This window comes from Carcharhinus amblyrhynchos, chromosome 33 (genome assembly GCF_965287045.1).
Source record: "Carcharhinus amblyrhynchos chromosome 33, sCarAmb.v2.hapA, whole genome shotgun sequence".
Lineage (NCBI taxonomy): Eukaryota > Metazoa > Chordata > Chondrichthyes > Carcharhiniformes > Carcharhinidae > Carcharhinus > Carcharhinus amblyrhynchos.
This window is the reverse complement of record NC_137356.1, coordinates 13,047,812-13,062,429: the sequence shown is the minus strand read 5'-3', so window position 1 is coordinate 13,062,429 and position 14,618 is coordinate 13,047,812.

Below are 14,618 nucleotides of genomic sequence, written 5' to 3'. Positions count from 1 at the left end.
TCATGGCTGATCTGTCGTGGCTCAGTTCCACTTTCCCGCCCTCTCCCCATAACCCTTAATCCCCTCTCTTACCAAAAACCCATCAACCCGCTTCTTAAAAATATTTAGCGAGGCAGCCTCCACCACTTCAACGGGCAGAGAATTCCAGAGATTCACCACCCTTTGAGTGAAGAGGTTCCTCCTCAATTCCGTTCTAAACCACCCCCCCTTTATCTTGAAGCTGTGCCCCCTAGTCCTACTGCCTTTTTTGAGCGGGAAGAGTCTCTCCACCTCTATCCTATCCATCCCATTCATCATCTTATACGTCTCAATGAGATCTCCCCTCATTCTTCTAAACTCTAATGAGTACAAGCCCAGTTTATTCAGCCTCTCCTCATAGCTCAACCCCCTCAACTCCGGTATCAGCCTAGTAAACCTCCTGTGCACTCCCTCCAAGGCCAAAATATCTTTGCACAGGTGCGGCGCCCAAAACTGCACACAGTACTCCAGCTGCGGCCTCACCAATGCCCTATACAGTTGCAGCAAGACCTCCCTACTTTTATATTCAATCCCCCTCGCTATGAAGGCCAGCATCCCATTCGCCTTCCTGACCACCTGCTGCACCTGCAAGCTGGGTTTTTGCGACTCATGCACAAGGACCCCGAGGTCCCTCTGCACCGTCGCCTGCTGCAGTTTTTCGCCACGTAAGTAATAGTCCTTCCTACCATTATTCCTACCAAAGTGGACCACCTCACACTTGCCAACATTAAATTCCATTTGCCATTTCCTGGCCCATTTGCCCAGCCTATCTAGATCCTTCTGCAGACTCTCCACACCCTCCGCACAATTTGCCGTTCCCCCAATCTTGGTGTCATCAGCAAATTTTGACACCCTACACTCGGTTCCCTCCTCCAGATCATCTATATAAATGGTAAAAAGCTGATCCAACAACATGGGGATATCTAAAAGCAGCAGCTTTACATGGTGTGGGGCACACTGTCCCTAGCTGAATGCTGCATCAACCAGTTTGAGAAATAGTAGGATGCCTTTACTTGCCAAACTTACCATCAGTGTAGTGGCAGAGCTGTTTCATGTTGTCTTTCCAGTTCCATTAATACATCCTTGGTGATTAACGCACTTCCTCCCTCGCAGTGACATTGAAATTTCGTCACTTCATCACCATACTGCATTGTCTCAACATTTTTGTCGATTTGCTTCTTTTTGGTTAAGACCATGTGTCATTGTTCTAGAATTATTAAATACATTCACCCCAATCGGACTCTGCCAAGAAGTGTTCTGTGCTCAACTTTAGTAAATACATTCACCATTAAATACATGCCATTTCTAAAACAACTTCAATGACCACAGCACGTCACAAAGCGGACAGAATTAAAATCAAGGTCAAAGTATTTGCTTTAGTCATGAGAAATATTTTAATGCTTTAACTCATACACGTGTTAACCTGCTTGCTTTCAAAAGATCAATAAGGAATTAACTTCTTTACTCAGTGAGAAATTTGAATATGACACAAGAAGTAGTTGAAGTGAATAGTATAGGTGCTTTTAAGAGAAAGGTAGATAAAACACATAAGGAAGAGAGGAAATGCTGATAGGGTGAGGTTAAACATATAGAGTGGGAGCAGCATAAATACTTGCATTGACTGTTTGAGCTGAGTGGCCTGTGTCTGTGCTGTAAATTCAATGTTTCTTTAAATAAAAGGGTTGTTAGATACATATGATATTTGAACTAGGTGTCTAGACTGCATCTAGATCGTCACATCTGGAGATGGTTTCTGAGAAGCTTGGCCCTATTGCTTTAATGCCCTGCAGTTGCTTGTCAGCAGGATGTGGACGAGGTATTTCTGATTGAGCTTCAGAACAGATGGAAGCTTCTATCTCAGGCAGATGACAACTTATGGGACATTGAACAGAAAGGTCCATGTAAAATTATGTCTGGACCTATAACCCAGCTCTGCTGCACGATTTAGTCTCACTGTCAGTTGTCCTTTTGAAGTGGCTACCTCCTGATTTTTAAGTTATTATACAATATATAATCACATGCCCTGGTGTAAATCAGCTATCTATGATTTCTTCCTATTTATTATTGTTAAATCAATACTATAATTTCTAACTGCAGCTATGGTGGAGAATTTATTCCAATGCTTTCCAAAGTTTAAGTAGATTGCAAGTGGACCTGTGATATTTTGGAAAGTGAAAGACATTAGCCAAGGTTCCTGTAATTAGCTAAGACATGTTAAGCAAGCAGGTTAACACGTGTATGAGTTAAAGCATTAACATATTTCTAATGACTAAAGCAAACACTTTGACCTTGATTTTAATTCTGTCTGCTTTGTGACGTGCTGTGGTCATTGAAGTTGTTTTAGAAATGGAAGGTATTTAGTGATGAATGTATTTACTAAAGTTGAACACAGAACACTTCTTGGCAGAGTCCAATCAGGGTGTATGTATTTAATAATTGTAGAACAATGACACATGGTCTTAACCAAAAAGAAGCAAATTGACAAAGATGTTGAGACAGTGCAGTATGGTGACGAAGTGACAATTCCTTTGTCTGAATCAGAAAGGTTTTACCTACTCCTAAGCTCAAAGTCAAGGGTAACAGACAATTGCAGTGCTAAGCAAGCGAAGTACTGCCTTTTCTCAGGTACAGTAAGAAGTCTCACAACACCAGGTTAAAATCCAACAGGTTTATTTGAAATCACATGCTTTTGGAAGGAGAAAGGAACAGCGCTCCGAAAGCTTGCAATTCCAAATAAAGCTGTTGGACTTTAACCTGGTGTTGTGAGGCTCCTTGCTGTGCCCACCCCAGTCCAATGCCGGCATCTCCACATCATTTTATGGCATTAAACTGAAGCATCATATGTCTCTTGGATATGCTAATTAAATGTGGCTGCTTTGTTTTGGATGATGCCAAGATTCTTGAGTGTTGCTGGTGCTGAGCTCATCCAGGCCAGTGGAGAATATTCAATCAAATTACTTATGCCTTATAAATGATGTTCAGGCCTTGGGGAGTCAGGAGGTGAGTTGCTCACTGCAGAATTCCCAGTCTCTGATCTGTTCTCGTATCCACGGTTTTTACGTGGCTGGTCCGGTTCAGTTTCTGGTTACTGGTAATCCCCATGATGTTGATGAGAGGGGCTGGCAGGGGTTCAGCAATGGTAATGTCACTAAATGTCAAAGGGAGATAGTTAGATTCCCTCCAACTGAAGATGGCATTTGCCTGCCATTAGTATGATGCAAATGTTATTACTACTTATCAGACCAAGCCTGAATGTTACCCATGCGTTGCTGCATGAGAACATGAACTGTTTCAGATTCTGAGGAGTTGTAAGTTCGAACTCAGTCATTTAGAGCTGAAATCAGGGAGCTTTTTTAACAAACAGCAAAGGGCATGGATACTAGAGAACAATTGAAATCTTCAATACTCTTCTCAATAGATTGTCATTAGCTAAGGATGTGAGATATGAAAGAAACGGTGGCGTGGAGGTGCAGCATCAATCGTGATCTAATCGACTGGCATAGCAGGCTTGATGGGCTGAATGGCCTCCTGTCATTCCTATGTTCACATGATCGAAATGTTTGAAATTATGAAAGGACAGATTAGAAAGAATAATGCCATTCCCAACAGTTGAGAGGTTAATACACACAGGATTGAATGTAAGAAACATAAACAGAGGCAGGAGTAATATCTTCATACTGAGGTTGTGAAACTATGGGATTCACTACCAGGATTGATGTTTGTGGCAGAGAAGGCAGCATCGTTTAAGATTTTGTTCTATAAGTGTCTGAAGTTAATGGGTTCCTCGAAGTTTAGAATAAAGGGGATAAATGCAGCTTGCAGGTGCAGCAGGTGGTCAGGAAGGCGAATGGGATGCTGGCCTTCATAGCGAGGGGGATTGAATATAAAAGTAGGGAGGTCTTGCTGCAGCTGTATAGGGCATTGGTGAGGCCGCAGCTGGAGTACTGTGTGCAGTTTTGGGCACCGCACCTGTGCAAAGATATTTTGGCCTTGGAGGGAGTGCACAGGAGGTTTACTAGGCTGATACCGGAGTTGAGGGGGTTGAGCTATGAGGAGAGGCTGAATAAACTGGGCTTGTACTCATTAGAGTTTAGAAGAATGAGGGGAGATCTCATTGAGACGTATAAGATGATGAATGGGATGGATAGGATGGAGGTGGAAAGACTCTTCCCACTCAAAAAAGACAGTAGGACTAGGGGGCACAGCCTCAAGATAAAAGGGGGGCGGTTTAGAACGGAGTTGAGGAGGAACTTCTTCACTCAAAGGGTGGTGAATCTCTGGAATTCTCTGCCCGTTGAAGTGGTGGAGGCTGCCTCGCTAAATATTTTTAAGACGCGGGTTGATGGGTTTTTGATAGGAGAGGGGATTAAGGGTTATGGGGAGAGGGCGGGAAAGTGGAACTGAGCAGCGACAGATCAGCCATGATCTTATTGAATGGCGGGGCAGGCTCGAAGGGCTGGATGGCCTACTCCTGCTCCTATTTCTTATGTTCTTATGTTCTTAAATATAATTAGAACTCTCTCTTCTCGTGGAGGGGAACATCAACACAAACTGGTTGAACCAAACAAGCTGTTTCCATGGTAGCTTCCAAATATTTCTATGCATGATGGTTCTAACATCTTTGAAAAGTCCATATGTAGCCTACATCACTAGAGACGCAACATCACATGATAGCAAGCATGAAGAGAGATAATTACATATAAATAATTGTGTGGTATTTATCTTATAAATAGTTAGCATGATGTTAAATAAAACAGAGTTTGTTAGTAATGCAGCCTCCAGCCTTATCTGCAAATCCAGGACCACGACTACCACATACCGGACCAAGGACAACAATAACAGAATTCCCAATGCTGCAGCAAAGATGATGACGGTCTTCATTTCTTCATCTGTTAGATCTCCATCACAGCAGCTTCGTTGCTTTAACTCTACAATGTAAGATTATTAGGTTACTGACCAGAATACCAATTGTTAAAATCTAACTTTATTACTAGAAACTAATATCTGACTTTATTAAGAACTGGTCTTGGTAGTATGGTAGAATGGGAAAACTTAGGAAATAGGCCACAGTATAAAACAATGCCAAAGTAGTGTGACCATGGGAAAATTATCTCAAGCTTTGTTGCTTACTGTAACACATAGTTGAGGCCTTGAAGGTTGTCTGTGTGAAACTGCTTGAGTTAAGAATGGAATGTAGATGTCTGACTCTTCAAGATAAGAAATTATGGGATATAAAAGCTTTGAGATAAAATGGGAAATACAAAAGACATTATGTACATATGCATAGTTAGCAACATTCACAGGAACTATTCTTGTTTAGTCAAGAAAAATATGAACACCACGAGGCTGAAAATGATTGGGGAGAAGGAGGGGATAATTGGATAAGGGCCAGGATGAAAGAGGACTTCCCAATCAGATTTGTCCCAATCAGAAGAAAGTAAGATATGAACAAAGAAGGCATGAGACAAGGGGGAGAGAGGGGGAGAGATAAAAACAAAGGGACCAAAGCTGCAAGAAAATAAATCATTGTGCACTCCCTGTTCAGTCACAGGAGGTCTTTAGTTTGTGTTAGACTGTAAATCATTCTCCGAGGTTAGAACAATTGCATCGCAGAAATGATTAAACTCATTCTGACTTTATCTCATTGAAGTAGATTCATGGGTTAACTTTTTGCCAGTCTGGCCATATCACAATTAACAAATACCCCTACATCAACAAAATGAAAAACCCATTCTTATGACTTAATTCAGTGAGTTAGGAAGCAAATTTAGGGCAGAGAATTTGGTCAGAAGAAAACAATATTCAGAGAAAAAAGATAGAAGCGCTGGAGTGAAGGGCCGATGCTTGCACCACAACAGGTCAAAAAGTGTTGCAGGTTTAGAAGTCTGAATCACTACGAATGCATTTAATTAAATGTGATATTGCTAGCTTTAAAATGACATTGGCTGCAAAGTCTGTGCATTGTCCCAACCACTAAAACCATTGGTGCTTCTCACCATCTCTATTGCATGAATGGTGCCAACCACTCATCATCACTAGAGGAATCAATGTATCAACTACAAAAGCACAGTTATAACATGTGAAGCAGGTCTAGTATTCTAGTACAATATATATAATAGGCAGATCAGTTATCATTTCTATGTATACAACCATTTAAAAATGTTTGCCTCTTGCAGCCAAAGGCAATGTTTTGAGCAGATTTAACCAGTTGTTTGTTAAAGTTGAATTATCTTTGGAGATTTTGGATATAAATGTTAATGCTTAAGAGAGATCTATAAGCTATATTTTTGACTTTTTAAAAAACTTCCTCATGGGGTGTAAGCATCCTTAAGGACACCCACAGCACTGTACATGGGCAGCACACGTGGGCAGCATGGTGGCACAGTGGTTAGCAGTGCTGCCTCACAGTGCCCTCGGACCTGGAACCTGGGTTCAATTCCTGGCTTGGGTCACTGTCTGTGCGGAATCTGCACGTTCTCCCCATGTCTGTGTGGGTTTCCTCCGGGTGCTCCAGTTTGCTCCCACAGTTCAAAAGACATGCTAAATTCTCCCTCGGTGTACCTGAACAGGCGCCAGAGTGTGATGACTAGGGGATTTTCATGGTAACTTTACTGTAGTGTTAATGTAAGCCTACTTGTGATGCTAATAACTAAACTTAAACCTAGCACTGTTAGGAAGAGAGTTCCAGACTTTATCCAGCAATAGTGAAGGAATGTCATAAAGTCATAAGAGTTTACATCACACTTCAGCCCACCATGCATGCTGACCATCAAATCAGGATGGTGCCTGGTTTGGAGGGGAACTTGCAGGTGGTGGTGTTCCTTGCATTCAGGTGGTAAAGGTTGTGGATTGGGAAAGTGCTGGCGAATTGCAGCATTGCATTCTGCAGATGGTACAAACTGCTTCTACTGTGCATCAGTGGCGGAGGGAGAGTGTTTTTGGCGATGGATGAGGTATGGACCAGGTGGTCTGCTTTGCCCTGAATAGTGTAAAATTTCTTGAATATTATTAAAGATGCACTCAACCATTACATTCCTGACGTGCCTTGTACACGGTGGATAGGCTTTGGGCATCAGGAGGTGAGTTACTTGTCACAGCTTTTCCCAGCTCGGGCCTGACTTAACCATACTTTAATCAAAATTTGTGGTTGAGATTTACAAAGCTAGCCTATCTAGAAGCTTCAATGGTTTAAATGAAAGGAAGCTCTATTTCCAATTTTCCAGGAAAACTGAACAGATATGACCTGCAGGCATTTTCAAACTTAAAGTTAGCAGTTAACAGCTGCAGGGTTATTTTTCTCGATATAGATAAAGGGATGTTGGTCATTAATACTTTAAGGCAATGACATGTTCAGCAAAAAAGGGAGATGTCCTAAAATTGGGAATCAGTAAACAGGCATACTTCAAAGCTATGTTTTGCTTTGATGCTTGGTTAGAACTTTGGAATATCTTCACGCATATAAAAGGCATTGAGTCATAACGTCTGAAAACATAAAGATAATGGATTCATATGACTTAACATGTTTTAAAATATTATAATTCGGCTGGGCCAAAGATCCAAAAGTATTTTGAAAGGTGCGCAAGAGTGACACAAACTGATGCTGATATATGACACCAGAGATGGCCTTCTTTGGAATGCAGAGAAAATAGAATCCATTTTTTAATAAATGTCTTATCAGATCAACTTCATAGTTCTCCAGGCAACAATTTAAAAGAACTCAGTATTTTAAAAATGTCTGAATTGTTTCTTTGTCCTGCGGTTATATTTGTGGAATCAGGAAAGAAAGCTGCTATTATCTTTACAGAACAAAGGTTTTGAATGCATCTATAACATTCACAACGAATGGTAAATTACCAGAAGTTTCAACAGATAGACATTGTCAAGTGCATCTCTAATATTGTAGTTTGAATAAAGAATTAGATGCCTCATTTGACAATCTTGGCTCAAGGTAAATTTTGATAGATCTTGTCAATGTGACATCTTGTCCAGCTTGGAAAGGTATAAAATTGTTGCTAGGATGATATCATGCTTAAATTAGGTTGCTTGGACAAGTAACAAAGGGTATAATTGATTGGAGATTAAGTGCTCACTGGGGCTTTGGAAGGAAGAACATGCTGTTTTTGCATCAGCCTGGGCAAATTGCCTTGACGCCAAGGTTTTGGCTATTAGAATTAGCAAGGTAGCATCCATTCCTCTTATCTCTGAGTTAGAAAAGGTAAAGTCTCACTCCGGACACTTATAGAATGGTTGCAGTGCAGAATGAGGCCATTTGGCCCATCATGTTTGTGCCACCTCTGCAACAGCAATTCACCTGGCGACACACTCCTCTTTTTCTCCATTTCCTTGTGCATTCTGGTTTGGCTTTTCTGTTCTTTGTATTTGTTAGTTCACTCAGGACAATGGCCCACTTCAGTAAGTGGGATAGATTCTCTGAACTATTACCACTGACAATAGGGCAGGCTTCACACAGTGTGCTGAACATAATTTATTTCTTTACTTGAGTCCCATTAACACCCCCTTTTGGCTTACACTATCATTCATTGTGTCATTGAGCCATCTGCCCTCTGCTTCCAACTTCACAAACATCTCTTACGTTTGTAGCTTTCTGATGATAGGCCATCAACCTGAAAGGGTAACTCGTTTTCTCTCTTCACAGATGCTGCCAGGCCTGCTGACTTTATCCAGCATTTTGTTTTTTACTACATTGTAATATGACTGTAAAGCAGTTTGTATGTCCCAAGGTCAGGAAAGGTGCAATATAAATATGTGGAAAAAGTAGGACAAGCTACTTGCATCAGAAAGTTGAACTTATGTCGCCGTTACTAACAAACAAGTACCTTTGTCAGAGAAAGCAAAAGAAGTTTCTGCTTTTGTAACTCCAAATGGGCTATATCAATTCAGAGTAATGCCCTTTGGGATGAAAAACACACCAGCCACTTTTCAAAGGCTTATGAACAGAGAGGTAACATGATTGACTAATTGTGTTGTCTACATTGATGATGTAGCGATATTTAGCCATTCCTGAAAAGGTCACGTGGACCATTTGACAGAGATCTTCAAGAGACTATGGAAGACAAAGTTGGTCATAAATTTGGTAAAGGCAGGATTTGCAACGGCGGAAGTGACATTCTTAGGACACAACATTGGATATGGACAGATGACACCAAGAAATGTGAAGACAAATGCTATGGAGGAATCTCCAAGACCATCATTGAGAAAGGAAGTAAGAACATAAGAAATAGGAGCAGGAGTAGGCCATCTGGCCCTTCAAGCCTGCCCCGCCATTCAATAAGATCATGGCTGATCTGTCGTGGCTCAGTTCCACTTTCCCGCCCTCTCCCCATAACCCTTAATCCCCTCTCCTATCAAAAACCCATCAACCTGCTTCTTAAAAATATTTAGCGAGGCAGCCTCCACCACTTCAACGGGCAGAGAATTCCAGAGATTCACCACCCTTTGAGTGAAGAAGTTCCTCCTCAACTCCGTTCTAAACCGCCCCCCCTTTATCTTGAAGCTGTGCCCCCTATCCTACTGTCTTTTTTGAGCGGGAAGAGTCTCTCCACCTCTATCCTAACCATCCCATTCATCATCTTATACGTCTCAATGAGATCTCCCCTCACTCTTCTAAACTCTAACGAGTACAAGCCTAGCTTATTCAGCCTCTCCTCATAGCTCAACCCCCTCAACTCCGGTATCAGCCTAGTAAACCTCCTCTGCACTCCCTCCAAGGCCAAAATATCTTTGCGCAGGTGCGGCGCCCAAAACTGCACACAGTACTCCAGCTGCGGCCTCACCAATGCCCTATACAGTTGCAGCAAGACCTCCCTACTTTTATATTCAATCCCCCTCGCTATGAAGGCCAGCATCCCATTCGCCTTCCTGACCACCTGCTGCACCTGCAAGCTGGGTTTTTGCGACTCATGCACAAGGACCCCGAGGTCCCTCTGCACCGTTGCCTGCTGCAGTTTTTCGCCACGTAAGTAATAGTCCTTCCTACCATTATTCCTACCAAAGTGGACCACCTCACATTTGCCAACATTAAATTCCATTTGCCATTTCCTGGCCCATTCGCCCAGCCTATCTAGATCCTTCTGCAGACTCTCCACACCCTCTGCACAATTTGCCGTTCCCCCAATCTTGGTGTCATCAGCAAATTTTGACACCCTACACTCGGTTCCCTCCTCCAGATCATCTATATAAATGGTAAATAGCTGAGGCCCCAGCACTGACCCCTGGGGCACTCCACTAGTCACCATCCGCCAATCCGAATAGCACCCGTCGACCCCCACTCTCTGCCTCCTATTTGACAACCAATCCTCTATCCACGCTAACACCCTACCCCCAACTCCATGTCCCCTTACCTTCTGCAATAACCTCTTATGAGGTACTTTGTCAAACGCCTTCTGAAAATCCAGAAAGACCACATCCACCGGCTCTCCTCTATCCACTGCCCTAGACACATCCTCATAGAACTCCAGTAAATTTGTCAGACACAACTTCCCTTTAATGAAACCGTGCTGCGTCTGCTCTATCAAGCAATTCCCTTCAAGATGCCTCGCAATTTCCTCCTTAATGACGGATTCTAACATTTTACCTACCACAGACGTTAAACTAACCAGCCTATAATTCCCCGCCTTTTGTCTGGCACCCTTCTTAAACAACGGCGTAACATTAGCCGTTTTCCAATCTTCCGGCACTTCCCCGGCATCCAGCGACGTCTGGAAAATAATCACCTAGGCATCCACTATAACCTCCGCCATTTCTTTCAGAACCCTCGGATGCATTCCACCCGGTCCTGGGGACTTGTCCACAATCAGCCCCCTCCAGTCTGTCGAGCACCGCCTCTCTAGTAACAGTAATGTCATTAAGACCCTCCAGTCCTACCACCTTTCCATCGCTAACACCCGGCAAATTATTCACATCCTCCTCCATGAAGACAGAAACAAAAAAGTTATTCAATACCTTAGCCATATCCCCATCCCCTACCACTAGGTCCCCTTTCTCATCCTCTAAAGGACCAACGTTCACCCTAGCCAGCCTCTTCCTTTTTATATATTTATAAAAACTCTTGCTATCCTTTTTTATATTAAGTGCTAGCCCAGCTTCATAGTTTCTCCTACCCTCCTTTATCAACTTCTTTGTCAATCTTTGTTGACATTTAAACCTCTCCCAATCCTCTTCTCGCCCACTACTCTTAGCTACTCTAAATTCCTCCGCTTTTAATTTAACACTTTCCTTCACCTCCTTCGTTATCCACGGCTTATTACCTCTCCTCCTACGGTCCTTTTTGACCATCGGAATAAATTTCTGCTGAGCACCAAGAAAGATCTCCTTAAAGATCCGCCACTGCTCCTCAGCAGACCCTCCCTCCAACACGCTCCCCCAGTCAACATTCGCCAATTCTTCTCTCATCCTACCGTACTCCCCTCTATTCAAACAAAGGACGCGCGTCCAGGAACCCACTTTCTCCTCCTCCATCTGCATCAGAAACTCCACCATACAATGATCACTCTCTCCAAGAGGATCCTTCACCGCAAGGTCCCTAATTCTACCCACCTCATTACATAGCACCAGATCCAAGATAGCTCTCTCCCTCGTCGGCTCCAACACACACTATTCAAGGAAATTATCCCAGCAGCATTCCAAGAACTTCTCCTTGAGCCCACCACGTCCAACATGGGTCGATCAATCAATATGCAGATTGAAATCCCCCATAACTACGGCCGTCCCATTCCTGCACGCCGCACTTATTTGCGCGTTAACAGCCCACCCCACCTCCAGATCATTATTCGGGGGCCTATAGACGACACCCACCAGCGTCTTCCTCCCTTTGCTGTTCCTAATCTCCACCCACAACGATTCCACTTTCTGCTCTTTGGTGCTACGCTTTCTGGGACTGAGTGGGTTTAAAGAAAATTTGTACCCAACTTCAGTAGCATAGTGGCACCATTGACTTATTTAAAAAGAACACAAAGAACAATATCAGGAGGCATTTCAGAATTTAAAAGCAGTATTAAATACCACACACACAGCCATGCCAGACTTCCTGAAACCCTTCAAAATCGCCATCAATGCCAACGATGTAAAGATTGGAGCCAGGTTGTTATAGGAGGGTGAGGGTGGAATTGAAAGGCCAATTGGTTACTTTTCAAAAAAGTTTTTCAATAGCTACCAGACGAAATACTCCACCATCAAAAAGGAGTTATTGAGTTTAGTAATGGCCTTACAACACTTCAAAATTTTACGTTACGAACAATACAGCAAAGACGATTGTGTATACCGATCACAATCCTTTGACATTTCTGGACAGACTTAAGGATAAAACACCTGATTGTTTCATTAGAGTTCATGTTACAAGCATTTAATTTACAAATTGTGCATGTTGCAAGTCATAAAAACATAATCACAGATGCATTATTATGAATTTAAGAAAAAAAATGAAGCCATCTTTTCATGTTGATGGTTGATTTTTTTCCTGGGGGTGGGGGGGGGGCAAGTGTTGTTAAGTTGAGCTTGTGAAATGTAGTCCCTTTAAAAGCTGGTTTTCTGTTCAGTGCTTGGATGTTTAAAATGCAAGTACCTACAGGGTACACAAATTGCAACATTTGTAATGAGGACCAAGCGTCAGGGTTGCCTTGGTAACAGGCTTTGCAGGGTTTTGAATTGTTGCAGCCTATCAGTTTAAAGAAGACAATCAGCTATAAGGAGCCTGTCAAATTTGAATTTGCTTTTGTTGACAATATCAGGCCAATCCTGGTGTAGGAAAATTTATAGGTCATCAGATTTATAAAGAGGAACTCAACCACCTACTTGCAATTCAACTGAAGGGCGGCCACATCTCCACGTCTATAGAGAGAAGAGTGGCTCCCTGCCAGCTAAAAGAAAAAAATCTCTTAAAAATAAAAATATCTCCTAAGAGAACTCTCCACCCATCTAACAAACGCCAGCAACTCCACATCATGGCTACCAACAAAACCGCAAACCGCCAGCTCAAAGTGGAGAGGATCTCCAAGAAGATCACGATATCGACAAACCAGTCCAAATCACAACTACCATCGACACCGCAAACCGCAGACTCAGAGTGGAAAGGATCTCCAAGAAGATTGGGCGTATCGCCAAACAGTCACCTGATGAAGGAGCAGCTTGTGATTCCAAATAAACCTGTTGGAATTTAACCTGGTGTTGTGAGACTTCTTACTCTAACAAAAGGGTACCAAATCACAAAGAGCTTACAAATAAATGAATGACCAGAGCTCCAAAGGTCTTTCCAAAGCCATAGAACCTGTTTATATATTTTTTTTGAGAGTGACTAAATTTTTTTTTGGTAATGCATGCATCCTTGTATTTATTTGAACGGCATTCCAGTAGAATCTTACTTTAATTGTTATGTTACTGGTTTAGTTAAAGTTTCCACTTGGTTAAATAAATAACTTATTAATTCTTCACTTAAAGTGAGTGTCAGGTCTTTCTGTTAATGAATATCTAAATGTTAACAAACAACAGTTAACACCTTCCCAAACACTTTTAACAGATTATGAAGTGAGGTATTCTTCTTTGGAGTTATTTGGCATGGCTTCTCAAAAAGGGATAAATCTCTGTGTCGTAACACTTCTAAACTCCAATGAGTACTGAACAATCTTTTCAGATAAGGTAACCTCCCTCATCCTAGGAATCAGTCGCATCTTCGAACTGCTTCACATGCAATTATGTCCTTTCTTAAACAAGAAGATCATAACTGTACTTCAGATATGGTCTACCTACATCCTGTACAACTGCAGCAAAATATTCCATTCCTCACGCAGTAAACCACAACATTCAATTTGCTTTCCTAATCATTTGCTGTGCCTGCATACTTTTTTGTGATTCATGTACCAGAACGTCCAGATCCCTCTGTACCTCAGAATTCTGCATTCTCTCTCCACTTCATTAATATGACAACATTCCAACAATAATTTTTTTTATTAATTTGTAGGACATATGCATCGCTGGCTGGCCAGCATTTATTGCCCATCACTAGTTGCCCTTTGGTGGTGGTGAGCTGTCGTCCTGAATCGCTGCAGTCCATGTCCTGTGAGTTGACCCACAATGTCGTTGGAGAGAGAATTCCAGGATTTTCACCCAGCAACTACGAAGGAATGGCAATATATTTCTAAGTTAGGTTAATGAGTGGCTTGGGGGGATACTTGCTTATGATGTTCCCATTTATCTGCTGCCCTTGTCATTCTAGATGGAAGCGTGAGAGAGTTTGGAAGGTGCTGTCTAAGGATCTTTGGTGAATTGCTGCAATGCATTTTGTAGATAGTGCACACTGCTACTGAGCGTCAGTGGTGGAGGGACTGAACGTTTGTAAATGTGGTGCCAATCAAGTGGGCTGCTTTGTGCTGGATGGTGTCAAGCTTCTTGAGTGGTGTTGGAGCTGCACCCATCGAGGCAAATGCGAAGTATTCCATCACGGTCCTCACTTGTGCTTTGTAAATGGTGAGTCCTAGCTTCTGACCTGCTCTGTAGCCACTGTGTTAATGTGGTGAGTCCAGTTGAGATTCTGGTCAATGGTAACCCCAAGGATGTTGACAGTGGGGGATTCAGTGATGGTTACACCA